Raw genomic sequence first — 19,620 nt, forward strand, 5'->3', positions numbered from 1 at the left:
CTCTCTCTCTCTTTCTATCAAATAAATAAATAAATCTTTTTTTAAAAAAAGAATCTTGAGATGAGATTATCCTGTATATCCAGATGAGCCCTACATGTAATCACATGTATTCTATGGAAGAGAGAAGGCAATGTGTTTGCATTCAGTAGAGTGGAAAAGACACAGAGAGAGACAGAAAGACAGGCAGACTGAGAGATTTCAGGATGCTACACTGCGGGCTTTGAAGATAGAGGAAAAGGCCATGAGCCAAGGAATACAAGCAATGTCACTGTAGAAGCTGGAGAAAGGCCAAGGAAACTGATTCCATGACCCTCTGCAGAGAGTGTAGTCCTGCCAACACCTTGGTTTGGGCCAGTGAAACTGGTTTCAGAGTTCTGGAAGCCAGAAATGTAAGACAATAAGTGTGTGTTGTTTTAAGCCACCAAGTTTGTGGGAATTTATTAAGTGGCAATACAAAAATTATACAATGATCAAAGGATTCCATGTGTCTGACCTTCTGACAATCTGAACAACACTCTAAGCATCTGGAACAAACCAGTGCCACACTTGACACCCACCTAAGACTGGTGGGAGCCACCACATCTTCCAAGAGCAGAAAGGGCATTTTTTTCCCTTTATTTCAGACACACAAGCAGTAATTTCCATTCTTACAGGAATAAGTCATAAATTAAAATTTGGTTATCTTAAATTCACATCATGTCTCTGGCTTTTTCATAGTACTGGCATGATTTCAAGTATTGACCTGCTATCAATATTCATTTTATTCAAACTATACACAATTTATTAATTTAAAAATGATCACACTTTTAATATCATTGTCAGGATATCGTTTTATGAAATCAAAGGAGCTATAGCATTCTGGAGAATGGGGACATATTAGAAAAGGTATACTATCCTTAATAGAAATTTAATGGGAAAATGAAAAAACTTTCCTTAGAATGTATTACCACTAAATGAGATCTTTATAAGGTAGCATCACCATTATCTCACCCACTTCTGTTTCCTTGTTGTGTGGTGCTATGAAATGTAATCAGCCAAAAAGAAAGGGGCACTTTGCTACTGTCTACTCCTGACTCACTCCTCTCAGCATGCCTTGGCTTCAATATCTTTTCCTGGAACGTGGAGTCAACTGAAGTCATTCTTTTTTAGAAAGCTCCTTCAACTTGGTCAGATTCCAGTACTGATATTTATTAGCTATATGATTTGAGGCACATTATTTAAACTCTTTGAGTAGCTAGAGAAAACAGCACTTACCTTTCAGGTCAACTGGGAGTTTTAGGTGGATACATCTTGTTTAGCTCAATGCGTGGCACCCAGTGAGCAATCTGGTAAATAGGGCCTGGAAAGAGATAGAAGATAAAGGGAATATATCTTCTATGTCCCTGGGTGTCTTTGTATCACAGCTGTCTAAATGCTGACTTGCTCCTGCCTCCCATTGGAGAATCTCTTGAAACCCTTTAGAACCAACCCCCACAGTGCACCTGTCTCCTTCCTGCCGCTCCCTCAACTCTTTCGTGGGTGTGAATATTTGAATATGTGATTCATCTTCCCGATTTGATTGAAAACTTCCCAAAAGGGAGAGAACACACTTTATATATTTGTGCTGTCTATGCACTTAGCACAATGCAGGAGGCACACTGAATTTGATTTTTATTTATCAGCTAACTGAATAAAAAAATATTATTCAATGGGGAAAGAGACAGGGCCGCAACAGCTTGTTTCTGAAATGGTATGGTTTGTGGTTGTTTTTTTCCAGGGTGAGGTATGCATTGATACCTCAGTGTCAGGTTAAAATCACTAGACCAAAACCAGTTCTTGACATTATGGACCATCCTGAGTGGTAAACACAATCTCTACAGCCAGTAGGACTTCTAAGTCCCTCATTTGGAAATGTATTTGGGTTAAATTCACAATTATCTGAATCAGTGTACTTGTTTTGAGATGAGAGAACAGGTGGCTCTCTGACACACTCTGCAGTGTTACTTACTCCAGCAATGGTGATTATAGGCCTCAGAGTCCCCCTCAGGCTTGAAAACCTCTGTTCCCTGGTGAGGATTAGGCTTTGGAGGAGCAAAACATAACATTCAACCTGCCTCCGACTTCAGTTGACGATGCAAAATTGGACCATGGGAGTTGTTCTGTATGAGCACAAGCCTTCAGTGCATTTGAAGACATTGTCAAGTTCTGTCCAAAGGGGGGCCTGGAGTATAGGCCTGTATTGTGCTGCACAACAGAAGCTTATAGAAAATAAAAATGCCCCCTTGCTAATCTACATGCCATCCTGGGTTTCATACTCGTTCATCTTTTTGGCAAACAATTTTTTAAAATAGAAGACAAAAAAATTATCACACTTTCATTTCAAAAAGGTATATTTGACATGGAAATTTTCACCTGAGTCCCTTCATCTTCCCATGAAAGGCAACAACAGCTCCAGCTGCTGATTTCTCACTTAAAAAAACTAGCAAGATCTAGCAGGCCTTTGTCTCCATGTCATTTCTTTAGTTTTTCCTTTTTCATTAATTTCAGTATACTAGGCAGGGAAGGAACAAAAATGTACAAGGGGCACTTCTGATGTCAGTATGAGGCATCAGTAAAATTTAGACTCCTGAGCAATAAACTGTAGAAGCTACAGGGAAGTCATATTTGAGGGCTTGCTCTCCCAAAGCTAATGACAATCATTGATTTTTTAAACTGAATTTCAGAGATAAAGTCATTAAGATTTAGATCTTTGGCATTTTTGATGGCTAGCTCTTCGGAACACTTTGTCCACATCTGTAATATTAAGACTATAAAATAAATCTTCACTTAAAATGAGCATCATCATGTACTTTGGTGAGGCCAGCAAGATCCCATTTTTAATGATATTCCATCCTGTCTTAAAACTTAGCCATGACCTAGGTCCTCTGCCTTTTAGGAAATCTTTGTGTTCTTTTCTTACTCTAGGGCATTTCACTTACTGATTCTGAGACCTATTTCTCCATGTCTGTTTAGATGCATTTATGGAAAGTATGTCAATAAACAGAAAGTTTGGTTGCTTAATAAGAAGACAGTTCTGAACAAATGCATCAAGTATATGAAGATGAAAATGCTGCCTTTAAATGCAACAAACTCTCCGCTGCTGAAAGGACTAGACCATCTAGGTAAGACTCAGGATCCATTTCTTGCAGTACACCTGCAAATCACAGTAGGCAATAATGAGGTGATGTCTGAAGGACCCTAAAGTCCAGGGCACGAAACCATGCAACAAGGCAAACATGACTGAACGCACACTAACAAAGATCATATGTCAATTTGAGGAGCTTGTAAATGAAGCTTAATCTTCACTGAATTCTTTTTATAAGGAAAAAAAGTTTCTAAGTTTTATATTGACTGCTTGTTTTATTTTTTTTATTTAAATTCAATTGAGTTAACATATAGTGTATTATTAGTCTCAGGGGTAGAATTTAGTGATTCATCAGTTGCATATAACACCCAGTGCTCATTACATTAAGTGCCCTCCTTAATGCCCATCACCCAGTTATCCTTTCCCCCCCACCCATCTCCCCTCCAGCAACCCTCAGTTTGTTCAGAGACTGATGGTTTGCCTCCCTCTCAATTTCCATCTCATTTTATTTTTCCTTCCCTTCCCCTATGTTCATCTGTCTTGTTTCTTAAATTCCACATATGAATGAGATCATATGGTATTTGTCTTTCTCTGACTGACTTATTTCACTTAGCATAATACCCTCTAGTTCCAACCATGTTGTTGCAAATGGCAAGATTTCATTCATTTTGATGGCTGAGTTTTATACACACACACACACACACACACACACACACACACATCTTCTTTATCCATTCATCTGTCAGTGGACATCTGGGCTCCTTCCATATTTTGGTTATTGTGGACATTGCTGCTATAAACATTGGGGTGCACGTGCCACTTCGAATCACTATTTTTAAGGAGAGGCTTATTAAGTCGCTTAACCAAACTAATGGGAAAGCCTCCACTTTACTCATGGCTAGGGGGTGGATTCTTCAATCATTTCACCAGTAGCTAAGTTTTACCCATAGTAACTTCTTCCAGGACATAAAAGAGCCTAATGGAAACCGACCTGATCCTTAGCACCCTCAGCCACATCACACCTCCCTTCATCAATCCCAAGGCTACAATGAAAAAGAAACTGATTTTTCTCTCCTTCCTTATTCCTATTATTCCCAACAAAAACCGCAAATGTTGGGGTGCCTGGGTGGCTCAGTCGTTAAGTGTCTGCCTTCGGCTCAGGTCATGATCCCAGGGTTCTGGGATCGAGCCCCACATCGGGCTCCCTGCTCCGTCGGGGGGGCCTGCTTCTCCCTCTCCCACTCCCCCTACTTGTGTTCCCTCTCTCGCTGTGTCTCTCTCTGTCAAATAAATAAGTAAAATCTTTAAAAAACAACAACAACAACAACACAAATGTGGCCTGGCTGTTACAAGTCCAAGTCTCTATGAGCAGAGGCACTATATACGACTAATTCCTCTTTCCTGACTTTTCATTGTCTCCTCTCATTTTTTTATAAGCAGAGAAGCACTGTGAATTTATAAACATTACCCTTTGGAAGAATCTGTTATCTTCAGTGAATGGTTCATAGACAGGCTTTTGAGCAATATCAAACAACCCACTGTTTTCTTTACTTTCCCTTGTAACCACTCACCAGTGTAATTGCAGCCATGAACAACAGCTGGAAAATAAAACCACTTTCTAAAAAAGGACATTAAGGACTTGTGAATAATCAACAACTATAGTTTGTAAGAAAAGAAGCCTCACTGTCCTTCAGTTCCTATTTCAATCATTGTGCACCAATTTTTAATAATAAGTTCTGTTCTTTGTGATTTATCCCAAAATTATTTTTATTCATCATGTCCTGGTTATTTCTCTCATGCTCAGCAAGCAAGATAAACTCCAACCATGAGGAGGGGAAAGGTGGTCAGAACCCAGACCTGCCCTTCACTCTCATGGGCTAGTTTATTTACTGCTGGGTGTTCTCATCCCCACACAGCCTTCTCCTTTCCTTTCCCGTCACTGTTTCCCTAGATGAGGGAGGAGTAGCTCTCCAAGTGGCCATCCTCCAAGGATTCTTTTTCACTAAAAAATTCAACTTTATCTTGCTGACCCACACCTTGACTTTGTTCAGGACCTCATCTTCTCATCACATCATCATCTCCCCTTCTGCATCGAGGTCCTAACATTCTTCCTTTCTCATACTGGAACCCTATAACCCATTCTACACGCTGCAATGAGTTTAAGCCTTCTACAGCCACAAACTCAGCATGTATGCCCCCTCCTTAAAGCCGTCCAATGGATGGATCCCTGCTGCCTCCAGAATCAAGTCCAAATTCCTTACCATGACTCATGTGACCCTTTGAGATCTAGCTCCTGCCTAACTTCCTTTACCACTCAGCCCCTCCTTGTTTCCCTTTGCATTCTTTGTCCCACTGAAGGATTTGCCTCCCAAACTCCCATCTCTATTCCCACCTTCTTTTCCATCATATTGCCAGTGTTGAAGAAGACAAAGAGCTAAAGATGTGTCTGAAGTTTCTAGCTTGACTCATAGAGTGCCATTCATGGATACATGAAGGAGAAAGTCCAGATTCAACATGAGAAGTTATTTTTGAGACATCTTAGTTTCAAGGTGCCTAAGGGAGAAATCACAGGTGGACATAGTGAGCATACTGTTGGAAAGAAAGATGTGAATCTTAGGAGAAAGGTCAGCCTGGATGATAAAGATCAAGGATTCATCAGTCTATAACTGGAAATAGAAGGCATGGAAGCCACCAGTAAAACTTGGACACAGGATGAAATAATGCTAATGAAAGAACACTTAGGATGTGGGTAGAAAAACAAGAACCAGAGAATTGAGAAAAATCATTCAAGAGCTGGAACATATGAAAGGCAGAGACCATAGTGATTATAAGCCTGTCAAATGCAGAAAGGTCCTGTATGATGAGAAATAAGGAAAAGCTATTAAATGTGAGACTTAGGAAGTAACTAGTGGTTGTCTATCTGTTTAGGACCTTGCTCTTTAAGAATTTTCCATGTATTATCTCTCATAGTTACCACAACAACCCCAGAAGTCATCCAGAAAGCTGCCCAGAGACAATGCTGCCCAAGTGGTATTTGAGATTAGGACTCCAAGTTTCTGACTCCTAGATCAGTGCTTTCTTCTACTACAGCACACTGTGCCTTCAAGACACATTGGCAACGTGGGCATTTTTTTTTTAAATAAGAAGTACTCATAGACTAGTGGAGAAAACAAACATGAGGAGATCACAGTAAAGCAGTAAATTTTACAAGAGGGATGTTAAGGGACCAGACAGAAGCTGCCAAACCCAGCCTGGACTCCTGGAGGAGCTGAAGCCTGAGTGCAATTGGGGATGATGGGATGAGTCAGGCAGGGTGGAAGAAAGAACCAGTAAGGGGCCTGGGAGGGCACTGGGGCAAAACTGTCAACAGAAACAAAGCAGGAACTTGGTCAGTGAGTGTGGAGAGTTGCAAGCAATGTGAAGCCAGGGAAGAGAGAGGGCTGTGGGAGAAGAGGAGTCAGCCTCTCTCACTGCTGCAGGACCTCTCCAACCTTATCTCAGAGAAGAATGCTCCATGTCCCCCATGCGTTGGCCACACTGGAGTCCATACTATTTCCGGGATTCTCCCTGTGTCTCCCACCCCTGTGCTCATGCCCTTATTATTATGGGTTCTTCACCCTCCCTCCTCAAAACTCCATGTCTGCTCTTAACAGTCATTCATCAGCCAAAGTCTAGCAGCATGGCCTCTTTGCTCTGGGGCCTCTCCAGATGATCCCAGTCAAAATTACTCCTTCCTCCCCTCTCCAACCCCACTTTATAATTATTCAATAGCATCTTTCTTACTTGGTCTTATGTAATAGTTTCTCATGAGTAGATCTGTCTCTGTTCCCCTCTGCCCATCCCCCATCACTCCCACATACACACCCACACGTGATTATGGGTCCCTAAGAATCCAGGGCTCTCTGTTATTCACCTCTGCACTCCTCACAGGGCCTAACACAGATCTGGACACATGGCAGAGTCTCAAGAATATCTGGTAAACTGAAAGGCATCACGATCCATACAAAGAAAAAGACACAGACACAAAGAAATCAGCAAACTACAGACTATTATTGTGGGAAGGAAACTTAAAAGTCATCTCCCCTTATTTCATAGAAGTAAGTCATCACCTTATTTCATAAAAAAGGGCCTCAGGGTTAGATAGGTGGAAATGCAAGAGGGTAACCTGTGTGGAGGACCATATAAATAACTGATGTCATGTCAGCATGGAGGAGGCCAAGCATTATCTGAGAAGGTAGAACTTAACCAGATTTTGATGGAAGAGCATGAATAGGGCATTCCATGAAGGAAAGATGGAATCAGCAAAATTGTGGCATTCAGAAAAAAACATGGTGTATTGAGGAAAACAATAACTAAGTCAGTATGGAGGGGCCAGAATTTCTTTAAGGGAAATAGTGGGAGATAAGGCTGCAAGGGTTGGTTAGGTTCAAAATCAAGGGCCCCTTAAAGATCAGAGAATTCAGATCCTATCCCGAGACACTGAGATTCTTTAAAAGTGCTTTAATATTGAGTTGACTTGAACAAGATGGTAATTTTGAAAGATGGACCAGGAAGGTGAGGGGACTGCACTGGAATCAGAATGACTTGTTAGGAAGTTGGAAATAATGAAGTCTAGACCAGAAAGACTACAAAGGAAACCAAAAAGAGGAAAGAGACTGAATCACCATTAAAACTTGGGAAGGATGAGGTGAAAAGGGGGGATGAGGTGAAAAAAGAAACATCAAAAATGCTTTAAAGATTTCCAGCTTGCATGACTGGAAGGGTGAAGATCTGAGAGAGGACGGGAAGGAAGGCAGAGGAAAATAAACTGTTAGATCTGGAGAATTCCTTACAGATTATCTTGTCCAAGTAGTGAGTTTTATAGATGATGACTCTAGGCAAAAGGTGGTGCTGGAGTTGAAAAAGAAAAACAAAGCTGGTAGCATCACAATTCCAGACTTCAAGCTCTATTACAAAGTTGTAATCATCAAGACAGTATGGTACTGGCACAAAAACAGATACATAGATCAATGGAACAGAACAGAGAGCCCAGAAATGGACCCTCAACTCTATGGTCAACTCATCTTTGACAAAGCAGGAAAGAATGTCCAATGGAAAAAAGACAGCCTCTTCAACAAATGGTGTTGGGAAAATTGGACAGCCACATGCAGAAGAATGAAACTGGACCATTTCCTTACACCACACACAAAAATAGACTCAAAATGGATGAAAGATCTAAATGTGAGACAGGAATCCATCAAAATCCTAGAGGAGAACACAGGCAGCAGTCTCTTTGACCTCAGCTGCAGCAACTTCTTCCTAGAAACATCTCCAAAGGCAAGGGAAGCAAGGGCAAAAATGAACTATTGGGATTTCATCAAGATAAAAAGATTTGCACAACAAAGGAAACAGTCAACAAAACCAAAAGACAACTGACAAAATGGGAGAAGATATTTGCAAATGACATATCAGATAAAGGGCTAGTATCCAAAATCTATAAAGAACTTATCAAACTCAACACCCAAAGAACAAATAACCCAATCAAGAAATGGGCAGAAGACATGAACAGACATTTTTCCAAAAAAGACATCCAAATGGCCAACAGACACATGAAAAAGTGCTCAACATCGCTCGGCATCAGGGAAATCCAAATAAAAACCTCAGTGAGATACCACCTTACACCAGTCAGAATGGCTAAAATTAACAAGTCAGGAAATGACAGATATTGGCGAGGATGCAGAGAAAGGGGAACCCTCCTACACTGTTGGGAATGCAAGCTGGTGCAGCCACTCTGGAAAACAGTATGAGATTCCTCAAAAAATTGAAAATAGAGCTACCATACGACCCAGCAATTGCACTACTGGGTATTTACCCCAAAGATACAAATGTAGTGAAAAGAAGGGCCATATGCACCCTAATGTTTATAGCAGCAATGTCCGCAATAGCCAAACTATGGAAAGAGCCAAGATGTTTTGTTCTTTTTGAAGTTTGTTTTGGCTATTATGAGTTCCTTGCATTGCCATAGGAATTGTTTTTTCATTTTTTTTTAATTCCAGTGTAGTTAACATACAGTGTTATATTTGTTTCAAGTGTACAATATAGTAGTTCAACAATTCCATATATTATTCAGTGCACATCAAGGTAAGTATACTCTTAATTATTCCCATATGAATTTTAAGATCAACTTGTCCATTTCTGGAAAAAAGCCAGCTAGGATTTGGATAGGGATTGTGTTGAATTTGTAGATAAATTTAAGGAATACTGATATCTTAGCAACATTAAGTATTCCAATCCATGAACATGGAATATTTTTCCATTCATTTAGATTTTTTTTTCATTTCTTCAGCCTATGTTTTGTAGTTTTCAGTGTATGATTTTTGCACTTCTTTTGTTAAATTTGTATCTATTTTACTCTTTTTGATGACATTATAAATTGAATTGTTTTCTCAATTTTATTTTCAGAATGCTCATTGTTAGTGGATGAAATACAATTGATTTTTATGTATTGATCCTATATCCTGCAACCTTGATGAATTTGTTTAGTCCTAATAGTTTTTTAATGGGTTCCTTGGGATTTTCTATACACAAGATCACTTCATCTATGGATAGAGATAGTTTTACTTCTTCCTTTCCAATCCAGATGCTATTTATTTACTTACTTATTTACTTATTTATCCTAATTGCCCTTGCTAGAACCTCCAACCACAACAATAAATAGAAGTGACAAGAGCAAATACACTTTTCAAAATTGTCCTGATGTTAGAAGGGAAACATTGAGTTTCGCCCTTTATGGTATCTAATTCCCTGCTGGAATGTTTACATTTCAAATCTATGTCCATGAATTTAGTAAGTACAGTAGTTCTGTAGCCCATATCTGATAATTCTGAAACTGGTGTCTCTGTGGTCTGTGTTTTTTTGCTGGTTCTGGCTTACATTGTTTTATCCATTGGTGTATCTCATTGTTTCTGATAGTTTTCAGACCTTTTCTTTTTAATTATCTACAGAAATAATTTGAGACCTTAGATGACCTTAGATGGTCTTATCTCCTTCAGAGAGGTATTTTTGTTTTTTCTCCTTTTACCAGGTGCCTGAGGGCCCTAGCTACTGGGAACCAAGGTTTTCGGAGTCACCAAGATGACCTCCCAAAGTAAAGACATATACCCATTCCCAAGGCACATCCTGTTGAGTTCTCAGGACTGAGTAGGAAATGTTTCAAGTTTTTTCCCGCTTGGAGGGTGCTGGACTCCAATCCTTGTCTCTGTCTTTCATCCTTTTCCCTGGAATGGGCACGTGCCCCCAGGGCAAGAACATTTTTGAACAGTGTGGTTCTTCAGGGTCTCAACCTCCTGACTCTAACTCTTGTCTCCTTTCCACACTAAACTGCCAAAACTGTGGCTCTGCCCTGGAGGTGTCCATTGAACACCTCCAGGGCAGAAGCAGCTGAGGTTCATCTCTCAGAACTGTCTTTCTCAAGCTAATCACAACCTCATAATTATCATTATTGTTTTTCTCATTGTTAATTTTTTTAAAAGATTTTATTTATTTATTTGAGAGGCAGAATGAGAAAGAGAGCATGAGAGCAGGGAGGGTCAGAGGGAGAAGCAGACTCCCTGCCGAGCAGGGAGCCCCAGGCGGGACTTGATCCTGGGACTCCAGGATCATGACCCCAGCCAAAGGCAGTCACTTAACCAACTGAGCCACCCAGGCGCCCCTCATTGTTACTTTAAGACTTTTGGGGGGGGGCACCTGGGTGGCTCAGTCGTTAAGCGTCTGCCTTCGGCTCAGGTCATGGACCCAGTGTCCTGAGATCAAGCCCCACATCGGGCTCCCTGCTCCGTGGGAAGCCTGCTTCTCCCTCTCCCACTCCCCCTGCTTGTGTTCCCTCTCTCGTTGTGTCTCTCTCTGTCAAATAAATAAAATCTTTAAAAAAAAAGACTATTTTTTTTTCTGTCCAGCTTTTTTAGTTGTCTTCAGAGGGAGAGTTATTACCAAAGCCAGAAGATTCCTTGTCATTCTGGTAACATTGCTCTCCAAAAAGCAGATTAGAGGATATTTTTCTTTATAGATGCAGCCCATCTAATTAATGAAAAAGAAATAATAAATTTGAATATCATTGTCTTATAATTCCTAATGAAGTAATGAATCTGAGTATTGAATTAATATCTGCTAATATGACAAAAAGAGGGACAACTAGACATCACAAGTCCCCTAGTGGAAAAACACAATGCCACTATGGAGTAGTCATCTCTAAAAACTCAAACCTTAATCTAGTCAAGCCTCTAGATCTATCTACCAATCTATAAGAAATACTAAAGACAAAGGGACAGGTTTAAATATATCATAAAGATGCAATAAGAAAAATCCAGACCGCGAGACAGTCATGAGAAACAACTTGATTTCTTTACCAAATAAATTACAGGGGAAAAAAAGAGGGTTGGTGGACCTAGAGATTAAAATAGATTTATGAGACATATCAAAGAATCACAATGCATAGATCTTATTGGGATTCTGATATTTTAAAAACTGTTAAAACTATGAAATTTACAATATAATTGAAAATTTGAATAGTGGCTCAAAAGTAACTGATGGTATTTTTAACTATTATTACATTTTTTAAGTAAATAATACTATTGTGGTTAAGTTTACCAAAAAGGAATATGTGTGCATATATATATTATACTATACACACATAGGCATATATGTACATAGATCTATAATGTTTATGGATGAAAATTAAGGTGTCTGAGATTTGCTTAAAACTAACAAAGGAAGATGAGAAGTAGATAAGGGTGTGAAAACAAAACAAAACAATATTGTGTAGAGAATGAGAGGATGGGTTAGTGGGAATAAGAATACAGACAAGAAGACCATTCAGGAGCCTCTTGTATCCAGATGAGAGGTGATGGTGACTCAGACTAAAATAATGAAGCAAAGTAGAAGAATTCAAGACACATCTGGGACATGGCTTTGATGGCAAACTGAATGTCTGAGTCAGAGAGAGGAAAGAACCACAGGTGACTTCCCCATTTCCAGTTTGAATAAATGAGTAGATGTGGTGTCACTCACTGAGATAAGAGAAAACTTGAGGGTGGGTGTCATGAAGGGCAGGTTGGTGGGGAATAAACTTCTGTTGGCATTTTTTACATTTTGACTTTGAAATTTCTATGAGAAATTCATTAATGTATCAAGTAGATAACTGCCAAGGAGACATCATATAATTTAGGATAAAATTTTATCAATGAGAAGATGGTTTTTAAATCTAGAGGAATTCATCAGCCTGGTCAGGTGGAGAATATAAAGGCAAACATTTATTGAAGCCTAACACATCAAGCACTCAATAGATTTATAGTCTAGATGGAAAGCCACAACAATGGTTAATGCTGTGATAAAATATGGGCAAAACAGTGTTGAGTGGGGGTGAGAGATAGCATCCCTTTCTATCCTAGCTCCCATCCAGTCACGTGGCATAGACCATGAATAAGAGCCAACAAATGTAAACTGAATGACGTATAAAATATTATCACAGTCTGAACTTTCCAACTTCCTCCAAAGGAAATCTCCATTTTTATTGATAACATCGTTCTTTCAGGCTTGTCTTCTTACAGACTGAATTTAAAGGGCTGTAGGCACCGGGTAAGATGTCATGCCCAGCATTTTGGATGTCCTCAGTATCAGGAACAGATGGAGCCTGAAGCTGCTGGTTAGAGCAGCCATGAGCAAGCTAGACTCCAATTTTCCTTGGTAGAGGGCACTAGAACAGCCAACAAGGCTCAGGGCAGAAGCCCAGCCCAGAGTGCACTCTTGCTGGCTCACAAGGCCTGATTATGCAACCCTTCATGCCTTCAAGTTTTATCCCACCCTGAATGCACAGGCTGTGAATGAGTGCTAGTTTACAGGCACAGCTGATCCCAGTCTCTTACTTGTCATGTCCTAATGTTTTACGATGTGTTGAGAAGACCCCTGGCAAAAAGCCTCTGTTTAAATGCCTTTTATTATTTTCTTGTTTGTGATGTATCAAGCCAGAGGATCAGGTTTACTGATCAACCTAGTAAAAAATTTTAGTCCCTTCCATTTTTATGGCCTCCCAGGAAAAATTCCATTTAGGGGGAAAGTAATGACTTTCAGAACTAATTCTCAAACATCCAATCAGCATGTTACCAAAACTGGGGCCCAGCCCTGTCAGGGACTTCAACTACTCTAAAATTTTCCTAATAGTTTTTGTTGGGAAAGTGGTGTGTTCAAGCATTTGGGAAGCAGAGGCTTGGGCAGAGGGGTCCCTGAGAGTGTGTGTGTTAGTGTGTGGGAGGGAAGGAGCAAAAGACTTGTGAGCTAAGGGCATTCCAACATGTTGTCAGGATGTCATTTTCCAGGGACCTTAGCTCACTGAAATTAAAGGTCTTGCTTGCTACCAAATTTTCAAAGAGCAATCACGGCTAGAGGTCACAATCTCCTTTGGTTCTTGCAATGAGCCTGTGAAGCAAGTATACCACCCATTACCCCCACTAAGAAAAGGGAACTAAAACTGGGGAAAGCTAAGTGACTTGCTCAGTCATACAGCTTAATGGTAGCAGCTTCAACCTGGTTGCTTCTGACCTCTGTGTCTACTTTGGTTCCTGCCCTGTGCATGGGTCAAACTACTTTCTGCATAGAGTTTTGCTCCCAGATATAAACAACTCCCACCTCTATTAAAGAGTCTGGAACCCAACGGAAAGGAGATTTGAGAGCATATGCACAAGAGTAGTAACATCCTTCTGCGCATGGCATCTTCACTCTGGTAGTTCTTACCTGGTTTCCACTTCAGTTCCATGATAGTCAATGTACCCCCGGGATTACTTCATCTGGAACTCCAGTCCTTCAAAGGAACACCCATCTGTAAATCCAGTGCTTTCTTTCTAACTTAAAGGGAATATAGCAGAATCAAAGTAAGAGTAATATTAAGAGTGATACTAAAATTTGCTCTAATTTATCTTCATGTAAGTCATTCACAAACATTGCATTATTAGTAATAACAAATCATTAGTAGCACAAATTACTTGCAATATAGTTTCAAATCGTCACCAAAAGTTGATACCAGGTTTTTTGCCCCATGATATTCTCTTTCGTACCTACTGCTGTGCCCTATCTACACCCACCCAAGCTCATCTCCATCTACCAACCTCTCAGCCTCTCATGGGGGTAAAAGAGCACAGGATCTGGAGTCAGACATACTTGGGTCTGCATCCTGGCCCGGACACTTTCTTACTCTGTGACCTTGGCAGGTTACTAAGTTTCTCTAAGAGGCAGTTATCTCACATGTAAAAGGGAGATAGTAAGAGTATCTGTCTCATATGCTACTGTGAAAACTAAGTGAAGATGAAGATAGATAAATATAGATAGATATAGATGGATAGATAAGAGTGGATGATAGACTGATCAATAGATAGATAGACAGGTATTGTATATGCAAGCTATCACAATGTCTGGCACACATTAACCACTGAACAAATCTTAACTATATTTTTATTACTTCATCCCATATCTATCTAATCCACTTTCTCTACTCTCCTTTTCTGTCAGTTTTTTGTGGTCCTGTGTTTACTGTGGAGAGAAACTTATGTTCTGAACTCTCTGGTAAAGAAAACAGTAAGATATTATAAACAGAAGCAGAATGGGAGCCCAATCAACTGAAGCAACATTTGTAGAAGCTCTCCTGGAACCTTATCAAGAGCTATATTAGTAATCCGATGGACTATGAGTTCAATCATCAGTCTCCATTTGGTGCATTGTTGAAGCAATACCTCTCCTTTGTATTTCAAAGACTTAACCACTGGGCCACCCACTGGGTTAGTTTCCTAGACTTTGGCAAGGACTGCCTAGAAGCAAAATGGTGTTTCCTCTCTACTCACCAGCATAGGCACTTCAGGGTGGGTCCCAAACATTTGCCCCAGCAGAAAGAAGTGGCTCTAGCTATCAAGAATGCTTCTAGAACACTAATTGAGATCAGATAATGTGTCTGCCTCCCGAACATCCCAAGAGAGAAAAGAGACCTATCCCCATGGAGGAGGCTATGCACAGATGTGCATCAGTGGAACAAAAGCAAATGACTCATAAACTGTGAATCCCAACATTGTAAGTGCAGGTGTGTCAACAAGAGATAAAGCAGTAATGGATAAGGCAAAAGCCCAGTGAAAGGTGAGATCATCTCAGGATGACATGTTAATGAGTTATCAAAGGATGCATGAAATTCTACCAGAGGAGCTAGCTGTAGTCCTTTTATCAGTTGTCAGATCCATTTTTAAAATCTTAATCTGACATTGATCTACACTGCCCACTCAAAATCTATAATGGCACCACGCTGTTTTACAGGGGATCATCTGGTGTTCTTCCTATCACAAAGATACTCTATCCAGCCACAGCTAGATCTCCAGGGCAGCTCTCCTGCCCCTTCACTCTCTTCCTCCCAGCCCAGCTGAACAGTCTTCACTCCAGACTTTTTTCCACTGGCTTTAAGCCCTCAAATAGAAACTCGCATGGCATTCTCCCACACCCCACCTCCAAATGCACACATGACCTAAAGCTTTCACAAATCGGGGAGAGGAATTCTTTAAGGAAAAGAATACAAAACTGTGAATACAATATTTTGTGTTCGTAAGAAATAACACAGAGCACAAATGTTTTAAAAGTGGAAAATACCACAATGTCATAATATACAGAAACATTACACAATGTTTTTAGTAATTAATTACCTGACACACCTCTATAATACTTTTTCTTACAATTTTTTGCTTCCGTACTCTTTGATCATCTCTTCATATAATAATGTCTTTATAATATTATTTTCTACAGAGAGAACAAAAAGATAAATCAGTCTTTCCCTTAGCATGGTTGATAAATTTCTGGGGGGGTTTAATTGATATTTTTAAAAGTTTCTTTCAATTTCCTAATTCTGTTATTGTTTATGTCACATAAATTTTTAGGATCATTGTCAAATTTAGGAAAACCCTCTGTTAATTTTCTTTCAGATATAACCTATAAGATATGGAAGAAATTCCTACAGATTAGCTTCTGACTCCATATTTTTCAAAGTTTGTTTCTCTTCCACCATCCACATACTTCTGATGGCAAGCACCATAGTAAATGTTCATGTTGGCCTATGATCTTCGGTCCTGTATCTACATGTTAAGATGCCAGATTAAGTCAATTCAATGGTTGACAGAGTATTCCGGAAGCTATTTCTATACCAAGATTGCTAGAAATTGCTTAACTATACACAGAAGTAACTGAGAACAAAACAAATATATCCCACTAAAGCCAAATTTAACAGAGCCCCAACTCAACTTCCATTAACCAGATCCCAAAAATGCTTTTGCCATTCCATTGCCAATCCAGATGAGGGCAAGGTGTGACAAAGAAGAAGCTGAAGTAGAAAAAAACATCAATCTAAACCAACTGCAGTTTAAATATCTTAGTTCTGCCAATTCTATAAAAACATATGAACACATTGCTAGAAATGGGAGAGGCCCATGAAAATAAGGGTTCCAGAGGTTTGGCATCATTAGGTTCATGGTCAATCCACCTCTGTTTCTTCCTCCTCCTCTAAGGAATTTGGAGTCATCCCACATAAACTTCTTCAATTTCTCTGCCTCCTATTTCAAAATGTTTCCAGATCTTTAGCTATCCTCTGACCTTTCCTTTTGCTTCCAAAGGAATATCATATCAACCCATTTTCAATACCAACTCTTCCATTTAATTCTATCTCTGCTGACCTCTTGCTCCAACAATTTCTTTTCTTTTTTTTAAGATTATTTTTATTTATTTATTTACTTTTTTTTTTTTTTTAATTTGAGAGAGAGAGAAAGAGAACACTGGCTGGGAAAGGAGCAGAGGAAGAAGGAGAGAGAGAATCCCAGACTCTGCATTGAGCACAGAGCTGATGCGGGGCTCTATCTCATGACCTAAGTCAAAATCAAGAGTTGGGTGCTTAACCAACTAAGCCACCCAGGAGCCCCTCCAACAATTTCTTTTTTATATCACTTTTTTCTGCTCTGTTAGCTTCTTTGACTAAGCCTGGAAATACACCAATGTCCCAACACATTTTAAGTGTTCAGAGTGCGTTCATCATCTTATCCCCCACATCTGCTCTTCCTTTGTGTTGTACATTTTTATTATGACTCCCATAATCATCCCAGACCCACAGGCTAGAAGACATTGACATCTTTTCCTCCAATATTAGTCCTTTTGCCAAGTTTGGCCAAATCAAGATCTATAATATCTCTCTTATCAGACTCTCCATTTTTAGATGGCCTACAATATGATAGTAAAAAATTAGGTTCCCAATCTCTAGCCTTTTTCTACTCTCTTACCAAGCCAAATACTGACAGAGTGAACAGTTGTTGTTTTGTGTGCCCAGCATCCATCTTCCTTCCTATTGTCAATAACAATGCCCCATTTTTTGTTGGGGAACCACACCTCCCCCATTCTCAGTCCATGTGTGGGCATAGACCCAACTCATGAACAATCAAAGCATTCCATTTTCCTAGCCATAGTGATTAGTTCAAATATGGGTATAAATGACTTCAGGCAGACCAGGGAGACCCCAGTCTGAATTTTGGGGGATTTTTTGTTCATTATTGGGAAGAAGGAACTGGTTGTGATAGCTTACTGTTTCCCTCATTAATAAATGGGCTTAATAAAATCTTGACACATGTTCATTTTACATTTGTATTGGAATCATGGTTTTATCTTTTTGAAAATTATCTTTCTGGAGGTCTTCCACCAAGATGCCCAATGAATTTACCTGACAGAACTAAGTAAACTGTATTATTAGGAAGTGTACCCAGTAAGTAGCTTAAGCCTACGCTCATATTCTCTTTGCTCCCGGAGGTGAATGCCAAGCAACAATAAAAGTTGAACTTCATTGACTCTCCATTTCTCTAGTTAGCATTTTCTCTTTCTACTAATTGCATATATGTGTGTGTATGTTGAATTTGTGGCTGAGAAATTATTCCCTCTTGGTGTCAGCAAAAACTGGTAATTTCATTTGAATGTATGACCATTTGGTGATCTCCAAAATTGGGTTAATAGATTCTATTAACAAAGATCAATTTTTTTTCATCGAGTGAGAGAAGACAGAGAATTTGGTTGTTGTTTGTTTGTTTGCTTTTATTTATTTTGTTTTCATGCTCACTGGGAAGGAAAACAGCTCTTTGCTATCTAGACCACAATGTTTTGGTGTTTCTCTATCAATTCTTGAACTGTGGTTGAAATTATAGGATTGGAGTTTTAAGCAATTTGTATGTCTATATATCTGTAATTGGAAAGGCTTTACGTCTGTCTGTGAATGTATAATGTTTTTCTATCTCCCAAGGGTATTAATAAATTGGATAATGAAGTCTTTTAAATTAAAGGAATGCTGTTCTGATTATTTTTTACAAGGCAGAAATAAGGCCAAGAGACTTAGGCTATTTGGGATACCTAAAAAAAAAAAAAAAAAAAAGGAATTTATGCAAATTTATAGATATTTGAAGTAAAATCTGGTGGAGTTTATTGGCTTTGGTTTCCTAGCTTCAAGATCCCAAATAAATCAACAAAATAAAAAGACAACCTTTTGAATGGGAGTTTGCAAATCATATATCTGATAAGGGGCTAGTATCCAAAATATTTAAAGAATTTATATAACTCTGGGTGCTATATGAAAACAATGAATCATGGATCACTACATCAAAAACTAATGATGTTTTGTATGGTGTCTAACATAACATAATAAAATAAAATAAAAATTTTAAAAAAAGAACTCATATGACTCAATAGCAAAAAAAAAAAAAAAAAAAAACTGACTAAAAAGGGACAGGGTATCTGAACACCCATTTTTCCAAAGAAGAAATACAGTTGGCCAACAGACACAAGAAAAGATGCTCAACATCATTCATCATCAGGAAAATGTAAATCAAAACTACAATGAGATATCACCTCATACTTGTCAGAAAGGCTAATATTAACAACACAAGAAACAACAAATGTTGCTGAGAATGTGAGGAAAAAGGAACCCTCTTTTGGTGGAAATGCAAACTGGTACAGCCACTGTGGAAGACAGCATGGAGATTTCTCAAAAAATTAAAAATAGCACTACTAGGCATTATCCAAAAACACAAAAACACTAATTTGAAGGGATATGTGCACCCCTATGTTTATAGCAACATTATATACAATAGCCAAATTGTGCAAACAGCCCAAGTGTTCATCAATAGATGAATGGATAAAGAAAATGTGGTGCATTTATGTATATTTTATATACATATATAAAATATATATAAATATATATATGATGGAATATTATCCAGTGATAAAAAAGAATGAAATCTTGCCATTTGCAACAACATGGATAGGACTAGAATGTATAATGCTAAGTGAAATAAGTCAGTCAGAGAAAGACATATGATCTCACTCATATGTGGAATTTAAGAAACAAAATAAACAAGCAAAGAAAAAAAGAGAGAGAGACAAACCCAGAAATAGACTCTTAACTATAGAGAGCAAACTGATGATTACCAGAGGAGGTG

The sequence above is a fragment of the Eumetopias jubatus genome, unplaced genomic scaffold (genome assembly GCF_037043125.1).
Source record: "Eumetopias jubatus isolate StellerSeaLion01/CBP00866 unplaced genomic scaffold, mEumJub1_p1.0 scaffold_9, whole genome shotgun sequence".
NCBI lineage: Eukaryota > Metazoa > Chordata > Mammalia > Carnivora > Otariidae > Eumetopias > Eumetopias jubatus.